Source organism: Staurois parvus, unplaced genomic scaffold (genome assembly GCF_062004578.1).
Source record: "Staurois parvus isolate SC_StPar_1 unplaced genomic scaffold, SC_StPar_1.0 ptg000699l, whole genome shotgun sequence".
Lineage (NCBI taxonomy): Eukaryota > Metazoa > Chordata > Amphibia > Anura > Ranidae > Staurois > Staurois parvus.
In genome coordinates this window covers 601,546-615,867 of record NW_028318495.1, presented here as the reverse complement: position 1 = coordinate 615,867, position 14,322 = coordinate 601,546, and the positions used below count along the sequence as shown (strand labels likewise).

The following is a 14,322-nucleotide window of genomic DNA, read 5'->3' as shown; positions in this document are numbered from 1 at the left end:
ATCAGGGGAGGAAGGAACCGTATGGCCACACATCCTCCCCCTAGACTTCAGGTAAGGCCCGAGGACCCACACCCTCCATCCGTGAAAAACACACACATAAGAACAGAAAAAGTGACAAAACGTGGGAGTGATTAAATAAATAAATAAAAATAAAAAAGTGGTACCGTGCCTAATAGTGCACAGACCAGGCCCTGAGGCCCGTAGCAAAAATTGCCCTGGACTTAGCCAAAAGACCTGGTCCTTAGGGCGCTGTGCAAAAAGAGGTGAAAAACAGTGGCCATGTGTCATCTTCACACCGTGGGGTCCCACACCCAAGTGTTACTAGTGACACCCCTGAGAGCGTCTTCCCCAGGGGGCACTGAGTTTGCGGACTTTTTGCGTCCCCAGCCCCAGGCCAGACCAAGGTAGATCCGTCCAAATCAGGAGGTACTGGGTCTTTCCAGCTTTCCCAGAGGAATTACTCCCAAGGTCCCAGAGCGTATCATGGCGCCCCCTGGTTTCTGTCCCTCCGGTCCAGCCTTCCGGACCCCCATCATACCAGTGAGGGTACTATACAACAACCATCCCCGCAAAGCTAGAATGGTCGGGAGCACCTCCACTGGACACTGATAAGAACAGATACTACACTTGATCTTAGCCAAAAGGCCGAGAAGCGATAAGCATTGAGAGCATGTAGGGCAGCCTATTGAAATGGTGCTGAGATACCCAAGCTTCTCTGCAGCATTGGGAGCATGTAGGGCAGCCTATTGAAATGGTGCTGAGATACCCAAGCTTCTCTGCAGCATTGGGAGCATGTAGGGCAGCCTATTGAAATGGCGCTGAGCTACAATAGTGTGAATGGGGCTTAAAAAAAAAAAAGGAAGAGGGAGGGCGCCATGATCTAAGAGTAGATTTATTGATGATTAAATGACACAAGTGAAAAATTGGACTCAATGTGATAAATAAAGCAAGGCCTATCAGGTAGCATGCATCCAGTAGATTCTTCCCTGGCATCGGCTTCGTATACGTGGAGATCGATCTGCAGAGTTCGGCAGGAATGTGGCCTGACCAGTGGCTGTGGCAGTAGTGGTTGGATGGATGGAAAGCACTCACCCGGTCTCACTAGGCTGGAAGATTCTGAGTGATACGGGGGAAGAGATGCGTGTTCCGATGATGTCACACACGACGTGTTGAGGGGGCGTGGCAACGCGTTTCAGGGTAGTTATGCCCCTTTGTTAAGCCTTTACTTTATCAATAAATCTACACTTAGATGCTGGCGCCCTCTCTCCTTTTCTTTTGTTAGCTTTACACTCAAGCTCCCATCGTAGGGAGGAGCTGCAGCTATCACAAGTGATTTGTCTCCATTGAATCGAACTTTCTTAAGACTGGTTATTACGTACCATAGGGCCTACTCTGGTGTCCAAAAAAGGAAAAATAAGTGCAGAAAATCAAGCATTTAGTAAAGAACAATGTTAAAAACACTCACATGGTAAAAGGATAAAGGAAGCTCAGGTATGTAAATTAGATGACATGTGATAGCCATGGTCCACGCTGCGGGAGACTCTACATGTACACAAGGAGCCGGCCGGAATGTGTAAGTCTTGAAAGATTACATTTGAAGTGCACCCAAGAGTGCAACGTCGGCGTCAGCGTGATGACGTAGGGAAGACCAGCTTGCAAAGCGATGCATTTTGGAGCAGGCGCTAGGCAACTAAAAGGCAGAAGCTCGCTCCCTTCTCAAGCTTGAGTGCACTTCTGCCTTTTAGTGGCTTCGACCCTCAGTGGCTGATGCCGACGTTGCACTCCTGGGTGCACTCCAAACACCATCTTCCGTGACTTACACATGCCGGCCGACTCCTTGTGTACACCTAGCGCCTCCGTCAGCATGGATCATGGCTATCACAACGAAGACTCGGCCATGTCATCTTCTTTACATACTGAGCTTCCTTTATCCTTTCACCATGTGAGTGTTTTTAACATTGTTCCTTAATAAATGTGTGACTTACTGCACTTAAGAGGCGCTTTTTTTCTCCTTTTTTATCTTTACCCAGAGCCTGCTACAGCCATAAGAGCTTCCCTAGTGCTATATGGACTCATTTGCATTGTATTGGACTTCATGAACTTTTTCCTGTGTCCCTAGGAATCAGGATTTGGGGAATCTGATTTTTTGTGATTTCACCTACTCCGATATCAAACTCATTTTTGCGGCATCCTTTCCTATACGTTTCTGAATGGGGCTTAAAGCTGAACTCCACGTATGGCTTTTATTACAAAGTTACACTGGTCCAGCTTGGTCCAATGCAAGTATACATGAATCCATACCGGTGGCACCAAAGTGGAAGCAGATAATCTCTGTAGTAGTTGGCACTACTACAGTAACCACCGCGGCCTTCACGTAACCACCGCGGCCTTCACGTAACCACCGCGGCCTTCACGTAACCACCGCGGCCTTCACGTAACCACCGCGGCCTGCAGGTAACCACCGCGGCCTGCAGGTAACCACCGCGGCCTTCACGCTGCCCTTTTGCACAGGGAGGGTCACTTGTTCAACACGACCACCATTTACAGGAAGGCTTGCGTATGTTTCAATAAAGACAAAAGGGTACTTGGATTGGAGGAGATTGAGACATCTCCAACCAGGGGCGGACTGACAACTCATGGGGCCCCCGAGCAATAGGGGATCATGGGGCCCCTGTGTCCTTGCCCAAACTCAAAAAAGCCTATGAAAAAGGTACTAGGGGCATCTCATGGGGCCCCCTACTGACCCCGGGCCCTCGGGCAGTGCCCGAGTTTCCAAATGGTCAGTCCGCCCCTGTCTCCAACTCATCCAAATCAGAGAACACTTTGCGTTCATTGAAAAATTACAAGGTGGCGCCCCGTGACGTGGACACACAAAGACTACTGCAGGATGGAAATGAAAGAGGAGGCTCTGGACCCAAACATGAGAACGCAGCTTTAGATGAGTGAAAAGTAAGTTTAGTTCTGCTTTAAGCCAGCAAGTGGGAGGGTGGGAAAGGGGTTCAAGTTTTAGTCAGTGTTGGGCTTTAAAGTTCAGCGAAAGCTATCCGGTGCTGCTGTGCGATTTCACTGCAGCACATAGTTGTCACCCTGACACAGGAAATGAAAAAACAGATCTACTGGCAGGATCAGCAGGTAAAAAATGGTTTGTCCTCTATCCTGCGATCCTATAGTGCACCTGTATAGCTGACTTTTTTCTCCGGGCAGCCATCTTGTGGGTGTGGCCTTCGTGAATAATAATGGAATCCAGGAAATACTCAGGGTGAATGAGGGCGCTTTCAGCCATCAAATAATGAGACCATGAATAGTTCTTTTAATTCAAGTACTTGACCCAATAAGCCTCTCAGCCGCCTGCTCTAACTCCAGCACAAGACGGCCTTATGGCACGCAGACGTAAACCGTCCCCAGACAGCAGCCACCGCCTCTATCCTCAGACTATAATCATTCATCCCAGATGACAAGTGAGCCGAGGTGTCCCCATCCAACCACCCCAAATATAGGTGAACGTGTTCTCCCCCCAGACAGGTCGAGCCATTTTATAATCCTGATCCAAGATTTATATAAAGGAGATTAAGGTTTAATTCGTTCCTTACACTCACGCTAAGGGGTTTAACTCTTCCTTGGTCCCTCAAACCAAACTGGATCTTAGAACTGCAAACTGAAAACGCTTTTAATAATCAAAGCCAACTCCCCCCATGTCTCCCATGCTTTACTTTGCTTTGAACCCCCCTAGCATTTCTGGCCGTGGCCATCTTCAGTAAGGGCAGATGATTCATGTGGCATTTAACTCCTGGAATCCAACTGCCCTTAGCTCAGACACGCAGGCGGGAGGGTGTGCTTAGCGGAGAAAGAAACTGCCCTGCTCCAGAAGACTCCTGAGATGTATGACATCATTTTGGCCTAGGCCTGAAAACAGGAAGACAGTGAAGAAATGTAAAAAAAAAAAAATTGAAAACAAGTAAAATATGATATACCTTCTTATCTAATTATTAAGGATTAAGGAGTTCACGTTGATTGAGAGTTTAGTTCCACTTTAAGGTCCTAAATCCAGCTACTATGTAAATGAAAAAAAACTCGCTTCCCTTCTCTGACTGAGACAAATCCACCGTCATTTGTGTCTCACATGCCCCCCCTTCCAGACATTGCACCTCACAATGGGAGGGGTTCGGTGACAGAGGCAGTGCTGCGGATACAGAATGCAGTGGGTGGGACTGGGTGTGGCCAGGTGCTGACTGACAAGCTACAGGTTGATGATGCCAGTTGTCACGCCCCCTGCATCACCACCCTCCCCCCCCCCCCCCCCTTCCCATTTAGTGCCTACAGGAGAGTTACATATCTGCTCTAAACTCAGGACCAGGGCAGCATTGTTGCCACCCTATATCCCCCCCCCCCCCCCAAAATTCAGAGTCTACATAAGAGTGAAATCTGTGCTCTAAATTCAGGAGCAGTGCAGTATTGTTGGTGCCCATCTACCACCCCCCCGCTTCCTTCCGACTACATGAGGGACAACTATGCTCCAAATTTAGAAGCAGCTCAGCATTGTTGCCACCCCATATATCCCCCCCTGTTGCACCCCATATATCACCCCCTCTCCCCCCAATTCAGTGCTTGCATGAGAAGGGCAACGCTGCTCTGAATTCAGGAGCAGTTAAGCATTGTCACCACCCCATCTCCCCCCACCCAATTTATTGCCTACGAGTGACAACTCTGCTCTGAATTCAGTAGCAGTGCAGCATTGTTGGTACCCCGATCTATCCCCCTCCTCTCCCGATTCAGTGCTTGCATTAGAAGGGTAACTCTGCTCTGAATTCAGGAGCAGTGCAGCATTACTGCCACCCCCATCTCACCCCACCCAATTTATTACTTACATGACAGTGACAACTCTGCTCTGAATTCAGCAGCAGTGCAGCATTGTTGGTACCCCATCTACCCCCCCCCCCCCCCCCCAATACACAAGTGGCAACTGTGCTCCAAATTTAGGAGCAGCTCAGCATTGTTGCCATCCCATATATTCCCCCCCCTCCTCCCAATTCAGTGCTTGCTAAAGAAGGGCAACTCTGTTCCGAAGTCAGGAGCAGTTAAGCATTGTCGCCACCCAATCTCACCCCACCCAATTAATTGCCTACAGGAGAGTGACAACTCTGCTCTGAATTCAGCAGCAGTGCAGCATTGTTGCCAAGCCGTCGCCCCAGTTTAGTGCCTAAATGAGAGTGACAACTGTACTCCAAATTTAAGACCAGTGCAGCACTGTTGCCACCCCATGTCTCCCCCTCAATTTAGTGCCTACATGACAGGGACAACTTTGCTCTGAACTCATGAGCAGTGCAGCAATGTTGCCACCCCATCTCTCCCCCTCAAATTAGTACCTACATGAGTGTGACAACTTGGCTCTGAACTCATGAGCAGTGCAGCACTGTTGCCACCCCATCTCTCCCCCTCAATTTAGTGCCTACATGAGAGTGACAACTTTGCTCTGAAGTGCAGCATGGTTCCCAACCCATCACAGAAAGCTACATTGGGTGAGCTCATATGGCAGGATCAACAGGTAGCTGTAGGCTCTTAGGAAGGGAGCAAGAGAAAACTATAGATGCAGATAAACCAAAACAGATGCAGCACTTAGGGAGGCCATGTATGTCCTTTACATTTTATTTCTGGTAAAATCAACTTCCTGTTTTCAAAAATGAAAGAATATATATATATATATATTTGTTGTTTAGAATTTTAAAAATAGCATAAAGCTAGTAGTTTAGTGAACAGCCCATGTGCGGGGCTATTTATACCCCGGCTGACTCATCTCCAGAACGGCCTCTCCTTTTTTTTTTTCTTCTTCTTCTTTCGCCGTGTCAAATATTCAGGGAAGCAGCAGAAAGCGGCAGTGGAAAATTCCATTTATCTGTTAATGGGCCCCGGCTCCTGTAATAGTGTCTGAACAGAAAGGCACGTAGGAAGCAGGCACAGACAGAAATGTTTTTTTGGATGGCTGCCTGATAAAGACCCCATTTATCTCCATATAGGATTCCGGCACAGACAGGACTCATCTCCGGGCACATGGGCTCGATATAATATCATCCATATAATCGATATTACGGAGAATTACGTCGATCGCTCACTGGGGAGGCCGAGGATTAGACAGCTGTCAGGACCGGGATTGTGGCCTCTGTATGGAGGAACTGCAAGCTTTAGTGTGACCTGTCAGAGCGGAACCAGACACATCAATCCAACACCCAGGAAACCCCACGGCTGACCCCATTCTAGAAATGCTAATGTCTTGGCTGTCATGCTGCTGGAACAAGCATTCACGTCCGTGTTCTTTCCTCCAGGTGGACTTATAAACGGTTAGTTCACCTGTTTACATCAGCCTGACCACAGACCAAACACTGGACTTCCCTTCAGATCTGCCTGAAAAACAGACAGCCTGACCTGATAGGACCAGCCCTGAGAAAGGGGCCTGAATGCTTTTGGGAGGACGGACATTGTGCTCACCAATACAGGGGTTGTGTTACTGGACAGAAGGGAAAAAAGCCTAAAAATAGGAAAACTAATGCAGCCACCACATCTAATGATTGGTAAGCTGCAATATAATAGGTTTATGGTTTTGGGTTGAATAACATTTTAAGGGGCCAAAACACACCATTGCACTGCTGTAAGGAATGTGTTATGTGCGTTGGTGGGGTGCAGTGCCCTTTACGCCCTATGGAACCCCAATGCACATGTGCTGCAGGACATGCACAACACGTGATAATGCACCAATGTACACTGCATACACCTTTCTGATGCATTAGACCAGTGGTCCCATGTGCAGGCCGGATGTAGAACTTTGCTTGCCTCTATCCAACCCTCAGGGCACCAACTCTTCCACCGATACAAGAAAATATTCCTTTCATGGACACCACCAATGGGGTACTATTCCCCCCACTGACACCAGAGACGGGGAACAGGTTCTCCAACTGACAAATAATGGGGTACTATTCCCCCCACTGACACCAGAGATCAGGAACTGATTCTCCAACTGACAAAAATTGGGGTACTAGTCCTCCCACTGACACCAGAGATCAGGAACTGATTCTCCAACTGACAGAAATAATGGGGGACTAGTCCTCCCACTGACACCAGAGATGGGGAACTGATTCTTCAACTGAAACGAATAATGGGGGACTATTCCTCCCACTGACACCAGAGATGGGGAACTGATTCTCCAACTGAAACGAATAATGGGGGACTAGTCCTCCCACTGACACCAGAGATGGGGAACGGATTCTTCAACTGAAACGAATAATGGGGGACTAGTCCTCCCACTGACACCAGAGATGGGGAACTGATTCTCCAACTGAAACGAATAATGGGGGACTAGTCCTCCCACTGACACCAGAGATGGGGAACTGATTCTTCAACTGCAACGAATAATGGGGGGCTAGTCCTCCCACTGACACTAATTTTTTTACTCCCACTGACCAACAAGCCTATGGCATGGTTTACTCCCACTGATACTATGGCATTTTCTACTCCCACTGGCCACAGTCCAGCTCCCCTAAAGTTTGAAGGGCAGTAAACTGGCCCCTTTGTTGCAAAAGTTTGGAGACCCCTGAAATAAACAACTGCAAAACACATAGACGCGCAGCATACCAGTGTGACCGGCCCCTTAGCTTAGGCACACCGTATGATGAAGATCTGGGATATGGGTCACAAAAGCATCGGTCACTGTGCTCAGTGCTGGAAAGGGCAGAGAAGCCACTAATATCGAACAGACGGTAATGTATTACACACCCATCACACCTCCATTTATCACAGTCACAGTGGACACAGATTCTTCTGCTGACAAAAAGATTCCACTCTCAGTCGAATTCCTAACCAAGCCACCCAAAGTCATCTTCCAATCGAATGTAAACATTATCAGTTCAACCACATGCACCCTAACAGGGATTAGACGTAAGGAAGATTCTGGCAGGTCCAGGTCTTGTAGGTCTCAGCCTAGGCTCCCATACCAAAACTGAAGCTGCCCTGACCTATGAGGGGTTTCTTGGCTACCTCTACTGCCGGCATAGAAGATACAGGTTCAGGGAATCTGGCAGGTCTACTCTTGTATGTCTCAGCTGAGACTACCATCCCAAAGCCGGAGATGCCCTGAGCCATGGACTGGTTTCTTGGCTACCTCCACTGTTGGCATAGAAGGTAAAGGTTCAGGGACTTCGGCAGGTCTGCTCTTGTATGTCTCAGCTGAGGCTACCATCTCAAAGTTTGAGCTGTCCTGACCTAGGATGGGTTTCTTGGTTACCTCTACTGCTGGCAAAGAAAGTATAGGTTCAAGGAATCTGGCAAGTCTACTCTTTAATTTCTCAGCTGAGACACCCATCTTGAAGCCAGAAATGCCCGGGCCTAGGATGGATTTCATGGCTACCTCTACTGCCGGTATGGAATCAGGGAATCCAGCAGGTCTACTCTTGTATGTCTCAGCAGAAGCTACCATCCCAAAGTTTGAGCTGTCCTGACCTAGGACAAGTTTCTTGGTTACCTCTACTGCCAGCAAAGAAAATACAGGTTCAAGGAATCTGGCAGGTCTACTCTAAATTTCTCAGCTGAGACACCTATCTTAAAGCTGGAAATGCCCGGGCCTAGGATGGATATCATGGCTACCCCTACTGCTGGTATGGAATCAGGGAATCCAGCAGGTCTACTCTTGTATGTCTCAGCAGAAGATACCATCCCAAAGTTTGAGCTGCCCTGACCTAGGATGGGTTTCTTGGTTACCTCTACTGCCGGCAAAGAAAGTATAGGTTCAGGGAATGCCGAAGATAATGACTACTGTGTAACCTACTGCATCCTCCCAGCCCCTGAGTGCTCATAACAGTACCCTGTACTTAAGGTGTACACCGCCCAAAATATTATCACAAGTTTGTCTGTTGATTTGTTTTGTTGCAGGTAAATGTAACCTGTTCAAACTCACATGTTTACGGCCTGGTGATCCTGCCACTTCCGCATCGTCTGTTTTATTCTGAACACACCAAGTATGGAAGCAGATCCATGCTAGTGCGGTCATTTTTAAAATCTTTTTCTTGGTGGGAGACACAGGATGGCATGCTGACACATGGCACGCCCGTATCACCTGTAGTCAGTTTTTTGATCACCATACACAGCCTTGAGGATTGACAGTGGCTCACTGGTAGAAGCCTCTCTGTCCAAAGTGCTGGAATGCATGTGCACATAGGTGGGGGAAGGTACTGCTCTGCGCTGTATGAGAACATACTTTGCCTACGTGTTGGCTATACCAATATCCCCCCCCCCCCCCCCCCCCATGTTGTAGGGAAGAGAGCACAAGGATGCCCTGCAGTCTTGTGATCACCAAGTAAACAAAATAATGACAACACGGAGCACTTTTGTGGAGTGAGTGGTGTCAGCCCTGCCCAGTGCTTAGGTACTCAACCTCCCCAATATCTCTCCAACATGAAGGTTTATCATTCTGCAGATGACAACAACAACAACGGCATTTTGCCATAACATGAAGTGCAGGACAGCTCTGAGTTTCTGATAGGATGAACTGGCATGTATCCAGGAAATGTAATAAAACCCTTCCAATGGTATAAAAAACACCAAAGGAGAGTAAATAAGAGAAGCTCGTTGTCAGGTTTTACATAAACTTTATTAGAAATGTAGACAATGACAGGGCTCTGATATTAGACACGTATGTACTCCAAGGGCTCCTTCGCATGGGCAGTGTAGTTGCAGCTGTGTGCAGGAAGCCAATGAAACTCTATGGGGACACAGCTGCATGCTCTTATTTGGCAGCCACGAGTGGTACCTGCCATTGCACCTCTGTCAAATTAAGACATGTGTCTGCAATCAGCACAGCCGCTGTATCCCCATAACCTAGGCTGCACGCGTCAACCAATGGCTCATTCAAGCTGTTTATGTCACAACGCCCATGTGAATGAGCCCCAAGGATCTGGAAGATCTGGGGTCAAAAGCAGTAGTCATTGACTTTTCATTGGTGTAGAGGCAGCTAGGAATGGCGGCAGGGTACACACATCTATACAGGTATATTTACATGCCATTGACTTTACTTCTATATTTGATGCACAGACCACACCATCATCCCTGAGCTCATAGCCAACAGACAATATGGCGGCAAACCAGCAACAGGTGCCATACAGCGCAGACAGTTAAAGTGTGAACAAATTTGTAAATCACCCCCCTCCCCCATCATTTCCTATCTGGGAGTGCGAAGGCCACAACAAAGGTTTTTATTGCAGGAATACTACAAGTGAATAAACTTTATGCCAAACAGGTGGTCCTGTGTCATGAGGGGCAATAATTGTATACACCTCCCCAGGAATCAATGCTGAAGTTCAAGGGCAGAGGCACACGAATCCCCGCCGTACAGGGCAATGTGATCCATCCCTTTAGGAACTCCGAGAACCACTACTTTGATAAAAATAACACAAGAGTTTTTTGGGGTTTTTTTAGAACAACTAGGAAAGGTTTCAAAATAAATAATGATAATTTATATTTACTGTGTGTATACTGTATAATATATCATTTATCCTCAATATCAATAATACACATATGAAAAAATTACCCCCTTCCCCCAGAAAACACTATCTATATATATATATATATATATATATATATATATATATATATATATATATATATATATATTTTTTTTTTTTTTTTTTTTTTTTAAGTATCATCATAATAATTTAACCCCCGAGCAAACATTTTATATATATATATATATACACATACACACACACACACACACACACACATATATATATACATATATATACACATACATACACACACATGTACGTACGTATATACACATACATACACATACATGTACGTACATACATACACATACATGTACGTACATACATACACATACATACATGTACGTACATACATGCATACACATACATACATGTACGTACATACATGCATACACATACATACATGTACGTACATACATGCATACACATACATACATGTACGTACATACATACACATACATACATGTACGTACATGCATACACATACATACATGTACGTACATACATACACATACATACATGTACGTACATACATACACATACATACATGTACGTACATACATACACATACATACATGTACGTACATACATACACATACATACATGTACGTACATACATACACATACATACATGTACGTACATACATACACATACATACATGTACGTACATACATACACATACATACATGTACGTACATACATACACATACATACATGTACGTACATACATACACATACATACATACATGTACGTACATACATACACATACATACATGTACGTACATACATACACATACATACATGTACGTACATACATACACATACATACATATACGTACATACATACACACAATATATTTAAAAAAAAAAAAAAAAAAAAAAAGGACCCCCCCCCCTTCCCGAAGTAAACTCTATACCAGTCAGCCAGTGAGGTGATATCTGAGCCTCCTCTTTAGTCCATTGCTGTGTTTTCTGGAAGCTCCTGTTCACACTAGTGCGGTCACGCTGCACTGTCCAACACTGGAAGTTACACTATTCACTATGATGCCCATTCATACCAATGCAGTGCAGCTGCAGTAGATTTTTGTTTTTTTGGAAAGGTGCAGGCGCCTTTTTTGCGCAGTGAAGAGCATGTTTTGCCCCACAAACCTCAATGGAAACACATCAAAACCACAAGAAAAGTATGCACATGCACTTTTTGTTTAGTGGGGAAAATCCAGTTTCTCACTACGAAAAAAACCCCAAAATAAACAAAAAAAAAAACACAACAAAAAAAAGACACATGAAGCACAACCCCCCCCAAAAAAAAACAAAAAAAACAAATTGTGCTAAAAACGTACAAAGTCACACTACCAAAACACTGAGAAGAGGCATCGTCACTAGTGTGAACCAAGGCTAGATCATGTAAAGAAGATCTGCCTTTTAAAGGCCCTGATTACGCCCCGTCACACGCACTGTGACGCATGTTAGTGCTTGTGTATGGCTTCTCAGGGTGTGACCATTTAAAATGGACCCCAAACACACGTCCATATAACTAAAACATAACTAAAACATACCTTCAGTGTGGTGCTGTAATGGAAAAAAAAAAAACAACAACACACAAGTAGGTTGCTTGCTTCTTTTTGTTGAAGTGTGGAGGTGCGTGGAGGGCCTACAGGGAATAGATGGGAGCAAGCACACATGAATGTACAGCGATGCCTATAGGTGTGACTGTGAAGGACTGGCTGCCCATTCCACAGCTGTGACACCAAACTTCCCTCCCACATTAGCAGACACGTTATCATCCACATAAACGTGCAATTTCTATATTACTGGTAGATCTAAAGCAGATTGTCCAATCAGATTGCCAGCTTACCACGGATACTGGTGATACCAAAGTGGAGCAGAACTTGTGAACCCATCCAGACTGGTACAGCTCCGGACTCACCAACAAATGTCCTGAATCATGCAGCTTCACTGTTATGTCAGAAAAAAGGAGGATTTGTACGGAGCAGAGAATGTGACATTCATCACTGATCCTGTGCAGGTGAGTCTTCCTGATACAGGTGTCCTCAATTACAGGGAATGATTCACCACCTGTGAATGTCTGCTGGAAGTCACACTCACCCATGTATCAATGTACCCCTCAGGACACAATCTGAGATCGCTCTTCCCTTACACTGTATCTCCATATTATCGTTCACATTGGAATTCTATGTAAACCCCAATTCCAGGCAGATATAAAAGACACAGCTGTGTCCTCATTATTACATCATCCAATGTCTGTTTGACATTAGGCCAGATTCAGGTCTTTACATTGCTTGTGTCTGCCTCCAGAGAGCCCTGTACAAACGGTACAGCAGAGCTGTGACTGGGAGAGGGAGAAGCAGAACAAGCAGCCATTCAGTTGATCAGAGCCCAACGGATAAAATTCAAAACACAGTGTCCCCCACCCCTCTCTGCCAATCCCTCCATTCAGTGTCCTCCACCCCTCTCTGCCAATCCCTCCATTCAATGTCCTCCACCCCTCTCTGCCAATCCCTCCACTGGCCTCCATTCAGTGTCCTCCACCCCTCTCTGCCAATCCCTCCACTGACCTCCATTCAGTGTCCTCCCCCCCTCTCTGCCAATCCCTCCACTGACCTCCATTCAGTGTCCTCCACCCCTCTCTGCCAATCCCTCCACTGACCTCCATTTAATGTCCTCCACCCCTCTCTGCCAATCCCTTCACTGGCCTCCATTCAATGTCCTCCACCCCTCTCAACCAATCCCTCCACTGGCCTCCACTCAGTGTCCTCCACCCCTCTCTGCCAATCCCTCCACTGACCTCCATTCAGTGTCCTCCACCCCTCTCTGCCAATCCCTCCACTGGCCTCCATTCAGTGTCCTCCATCCCTCTCTGCCAATCCCTCCACTGGCCTCCATTCAGTGTCCTCCACCCCTCTCTGCCAATCCCTCTACTGGCTTCCCGTTGCCCAAAGGATAAAATTCAAAGCATTAACAATAACATATAAAGCCATTTATAATTCCGCCCCAAATTACATCACCAATCTTGTCTCCAAATATCAGCCAGACCATCCTCTCTGCTCCTCCCACAACCTCCTGCTCTCTAGCTCCCTTGTCTCCTCCTCCAATGCTCGTCTCCAGGACTTCTCCATTCTCTGGAACTCTCTACCCCAATCTATCAGACTGTCGCCTACTCTGCCCACTTTTAGGCGATCTCTGAACACCTCTCTTCTGGGAAGTCTATCCCGCCCTCAGCTAATAATAGAATCTTCTACTCCTCCTACCAGTCCATCCCCCACAGTATTACCTTTTGTACCACTAGCCCCTCCCTCCTAGATTGTAAGCTCCCAGGATCAGGCCCTCCTATCCCTCTTGTATTGATCTGTATTGTTGCTGTATTGTCTCCCGTTATATTGTAAAGTGTTGAGCAAACTGTTGGCGCCATAAATCCTGTATAATAATAATGAGCAGAGAGAAGAGTGAGGTTCACACGGATGTGGTGCGGGGAACCGTATGCAATTCGGAGAGGAATCACACGTCATTCCTGTTCCAATCAAACGTAATTCTTTGCAGTGCGATTCATTTTGTATGGCTCAAATCACATCCACACGAAAAGGGTGCATGCCCTTTTTTTTTTTTGTGCTGCACTGGAATCGGATCACATGGACGTTGACATGGTTCACAAACCATTTTGGGGTGTCGTTAACATAGACACCCGTAGCAGTGCGCATGAACAGAGCGCGACTGTGATGCAACACGGGAAAAGCACAGGAATAGCGGCTAATCCCGCA

The 14,322-nt window shown here is 46.5% G+C and overlaps 1 protein-coding gene and 1 pseudogene across 7 annotated transcripts in view; both read right to left on the bottom strand.

Annotated features, from left to right (window-relative positions):
• The window catches only part of NCOA3 (nuclear receptor coactivator 3), a 220,737-nt gene that overhangs the window by 121,101 nt on the left and 85,314 nt on the right, over positions 1 to 14,322 (bottom strand). The window lies entirely within an intron of this gene.
• Positions 542 to 657, bottom strand: LOC149446033 (U2 spliceosomal RNA; annotated as a pseudogene).